Here is a 5,199-nt window from a genome sequence, read left to right on the forward strand (position 1 = left end):
AATGAAATTATTTCTTATTTCCATTTCAAATTATTCTCTAGATTTTTTATCAATATGCGATTGTATTATTGTAGAATTCCATGATGCTACTTCTTTGAATCCAACTTTCCTTCAAACATAGAGAACTAACTATAGGGGATATCCTACTATGTGGGGAACCATTTAGTAGAGTAACGGTTTCTAAAGAACCTTACCTAGAAGAAGCAGGAGACATAGGACAGAAAAATCTAGGTGATGATTTTATTGCATAACTTGTTCAGGACACCCCTACGACCTTCTCAGAGGCTATATCCTCAATAGATATTGCTAGCTTTTGAAAGCAAGCTGGAAGAAGTGAGGTGGATTCCATCTTTTCCAACTATACATGGGAGGTAATTGATCTATCTTCTAGTTGCAAATCAATAGGGAGTAAGTGGCTTTTCAAGAAGAAGCTTAGACTTAATGGAACTTTTGAAAAGCTCAAGACCAAGTTCATGGCTAATAGGTATAGTTAAGATAGAGGGAGCAGATTTTTTTGACACCTACTCCCTCGTGGCTAGGGTTTCTACTATCCATGTGTTTGTCGCACTAGTTCCTTATTTAGACTCAAGTCCATCTAATGAAAGGTAAAATTGCTTTCCTTAATTTAGTGTTGTGAGAGATTAATATAAAAAAACCAAAAGGATTTGTGGTTCTTATCCAAGAGGATAAAAATTTGTAAATTTGTCAAGACCTTGTATGGAGTAAAATAAGTTCCTATACAATAGCATAAAAATTTTGATCGAACTGTGTTGTTTACAGGCTTTAAAGCAAATGAAACAAATAATTGATACAAAATTAAAAGAAACTGAGGTGGCGATCCTATGTTACTATATAGATAATATCTTAATTTTTGTGATAAGTCTAGATCTAATAAGTAAAACTAAGAGTTTTCTTTCGAGTAATTTTGCTATAAAATATTTAGGTGTAGCTGATATTAATATTTAATATTAAACTGATTAAAAAATGAGAATCTTATAATTTTGAAATAATCTTATTTTGTTCAAAATTTTGTTAAAAGTATTTAAATATTTTGATTGTAAATCTCTGTAAAAATAAAGGAGAAGGAATTAACCAATTTAGCTATTCTCAAACAGTTGGATCTTGGAACTGCATAGCAAATACTACAAGACTTGACATTTCTTATATTTTGGTCGATTAGCTGGGTATGGTTGTAAGAATAAAAAAGTAATTAAAGGACACTTGAGATATTGATGAAGTACCCTAAAGAGACTATTAATTATATTTGCCATTATTATGCAGGTTTCCATATTGTCCTTAAGGGATTCAGTATGCCATTAGGATCTCAGACTAAACAAGACCAAGGCTGCAATTGGATATGTGTTCACTCTGAGACGAGTTACTATCTCATGAAAATTCTCAAAGCTTGTGCTAATGACTTGATCTACCATGGTGTTGAGATTCTACATCTCAAATTCGATCCATAGAAAAAAATTCAAGACAGAGAAACCTAGAATGCAAAGCAGACAATGTGGAGGCTCGGAGATGCAGTGCGCACAGGTCCGTAGTAGGGTGCAGCCTGCAGGCACATGCAAGCCCACGGACGTGTGGCCTAGGCCTGCAACCCAAGCGCGCACATGACGCATGGCCCAGGTATGGGCGCGCATGGCCAGTTCGAATTTCTATCGTGGTCCATGGTGGACTGCGGGAGGAATTCGTAGTCCATGCAACCGTCGTGGACCGACATGGTGCACAGAGAAAAAATCATGGCTCACGGCTATTCTTTGCACGATCGAATGGTTGAAGAGCGATCCGAGTGGTGTTTTGCATGATCAAAGTGTTCAGGTGGCTTGCAATCATGATCAAATGGCCAGAAACATTTCTAAGTCATAATAGAGGTTATATTTCGATCTGCAGAAGGTTTTGGGCACTTTATCAGGGGTAGATGGGTCGAGAAGCAAAGTGAATGCCCTGTGGAATAGAGGAAGTCGGTAGTGAGTACCTAAGCGGTAGAGGAGCAGAGAGAGCTGGAGCAGCAGCCAGAGCCTCAGGTAAAGTCTGTGAGAGTCTCTTTTGGGATTTTATGAGAACTTTTGTAAGGAGTGAGAGGTAAGAGGTAAGAGCTTCTTATTGAAAAAGAGTATTTATTAAAATTAAGTGTGTGTTATCCTCTTATAATTATTTTCTTTCATAGTGAAGACTTTTGCATGCTCCATGGAGGTAGACATTGATCTAATGTACATATTTGATTGTGTCTCTTTTATTTCTTCTTTCTTTCTGCTACAACAAGTGGTACCAGATCTCCAACAATTGGTATTAGAGTCAGGTTGGTATCGGAGTGCGCGATTGATATTAGAGCCAGGTGGTATCAAAATATGTGGTTGTCTAGGTTGGGGCAATGTTGATCAAGATTGAAGAAGATGAAGAAGTCAGGCTCAATCAAGATAGAGATCAACCGATATGATGGAAGAGTAATTTCTCTCTATGACAAGCGAGGGTAAAGGATGTGCTCATCCAACAGGGTTGATCGATGCTTTCATATGTGAGGAGAAGTCGACTATCGTGGAGGAGAAGGATTGGAGGCGGCTGCAGATGCAGATGGTGAGCACGATCTACGTGTACTAGCAAATGATATGGTAATTTATGTGCTTAGCAACACTTCTCCGATGATGATGTGGATGAAGCTGAGAAGATGTACATGATGAAGTCACTCACCAACGTGTTCTTCCTTTGGAAGTAATTCTACCAGTTATAGATGAGTGAGGGACAGAGCATGCAAGAGCATCTCGTAACTTTCAGAAGATTCTTATCGATCTTCTCAGCGTTGGTGAAAAGGTTGAGGAGAAGATCAGGAAGTTGTCTTGCTTTCATCATTTCTCCCTTTTTTGAGTCTTTGGTGACTGCTCTTCTAATGGGAAGAGCACCATCAAGATGGAGAAGATTATTTCTGTACTACACCAGAATGAGATTCTCAAGTGGAAGAATCGGACTTCGAGTTTAGGTGACGACTCGACTTTGGCGATGATGAAGGTGGTGGTGGTAGAAGATGAAGTGGTAGAGGATTGCAACGTGGGCAGTCCAAATCCAAGCAGAGGGACTCAAGCAAGATCAAATGCTACCATTATGATGAGTTGGGACATCGAGTTGGAGATTGTTTGTAGCTCAGAGATCGGACTAAGACTACTCTGGCGATGGCAAGTAGTGATATAGAAGACAGTGATGATGTTTTTCTACTGACTGACGACGTATCTACTTCTTCCTCCCAGTGAATTTTAGATTCTACTTATTTGCATCATGTATGTTAAAGAGAGGAGTTGTTTGACTTTCTAAAGAGTAGTGAGGGTACTATTCATCTGCATGATGGATTGAGCTATGAGATCAAGGATAGTGGGATGGTCAGCTTATAGATGTATGATGGAGCAGTGAGAAAGTTGGATGAGATTTGATATATACCAAGCTTTAGTAATAATCTAATTTCACCGAGCAGACTAGATTCAAATGGCTATAGGTGGGAGCTGATGATGGAATCCTAAAGATCATGCATGGTAGTAGGGTTGTGATGAAGGGCAAAAAGTATGGAGGACATTACTCTTGACAGAAAGCTCAGCATGAGGTGGAGCTTCAAGAGTCAATGGGAGCCCAGTGCAAGGTGGAGCTCTAGGAGCAGATGGATTGGGTATGAGATGAAGACTCAAAAGAATGACAGATGATGTCATAAGGTGAAGTTCTATTGTCACAGAAGGCTATCTCGAGCAGGTCTCAGGTCAAAAGGATCACATCATATAATAGAGATGGGATCGAGCGGCTTGACTCGACTCCCATATTTGTCCATCCATGAGTAGTGAGATATTTATCTCAGGATATGGGGGTGAGATCATCCAAAAGCTCTCAAAGTTAGGTGAAGACGAATATCGAGTCGAGATGAAGATTGTTGAGATTCTGTGCTTCGAATTCGATCCACAAGAGAAAAATTCAAGATGGAGGAGCCCAGAATGTAGCGCATGATGATGTGGAGGCCCGAAGATGCAGCGTGCACAGGCCCGTAGCAGGGCGCAGCCTGCAGGCGTATGTAGGCAAGCGGACGCATGGCCCAGGCCTGCAGCATGCAGCCCAGGCGCACGTGGGATGTGCAGCCCAGGCATGCACAGGATGCACGGCCTAGGCTCGGGCATGACCCAGCGCTGGTGTGTGTGGCCAGTTTGAATTTCTATCGCAGTCCATGATGGACCGCAGGAGGAATTCATGGTCTATGCAACCGTCATGAACCGACGTGGTGTAGAGAAAAAAATCATGGCTCACGGCTATTCTTTGCGCAATCAGATAGCTAAGGAGCAATTCAAATGGTGTTTTACACGATCAGAGGGTTCAGGTGGCTTACGGTCATGATCCTAATAGAGGTTGTATTTCGATCTACAGAGGATTTTGGGCCTTTTATTAGGGACAGACGGCTCAAGAAGCAAAGTGAATGCCTTGTGGAACAGAGGAAGTCAGTAGTGAGCACCTAAGAGGCAGAGGAGCAGAGAGAGCTAGAGCAACGGCCAGAGCCTTAGGTGAAGTCTGTGAGAGTCTCCTTTGAAATTTTGTGAGAGCTTTTATAAGGGGTGAGAGGTGAGAGCTTCTTGTTCAAAGAGAGAGATTTATGAGAGTTGAGTGTGTGTTCTCTTCTTATAATTATTTTTTTTATAGTAATGCCTTTTGCATGCCTCGTAGAGGTAGACCTTGGTTTAATCCATATATTTGATTGTATCTCTTTTATCTCTTCTTTCTTTCTACTATAACAAATGGTACCAGATCTCCAACACTTGGAACCTCAATAAAGGCTTTTGAGACTACTAAAAGAGAGGTGGAACAACTAATACATCTTTTAATTGATACATATTTATTAACATAATAAATTTTAGTAGTATCTAGTAACTATGATAACCAAGCTACTATAGCTAAGGTTGTTGGTGCAGAATTTTGCCGATACTGGAGAAGCTGGAGTCAAGGGGATGCATCCGCCATCGGGACCTGCAAGGAAAGTCTAAACTGGAGTTGGGGGTGCTCCGACAAGATCTTCGATGCTCAAATCAGTACTCTGCCTCAACAGAAATGGAGCACTCGAATGAATTTTAGCAGAGTTTCGAGATAGAGTTTTGAGCTTAGAGAAGAACATATTTAGGGGTTCCTTTTTATAGACGGAGAGCATAACTGATTGACAGCGACATCTGTAACCGCCTG

This window comes from Elaeis guineensis, chromosome 4, assembly GCF_000442705.2.
Source record: "Elaeis guineensis isolate ETL-2024a chromosome 4, EG11, whole genome shotgun sequence".
Taxonomy (NCBI): Eukaryota; Viridiplantae; Streptophyta; class Magnoliopsida; order Arecales; family Arecaceae; genus Elaeis; species Elaeis guineensis.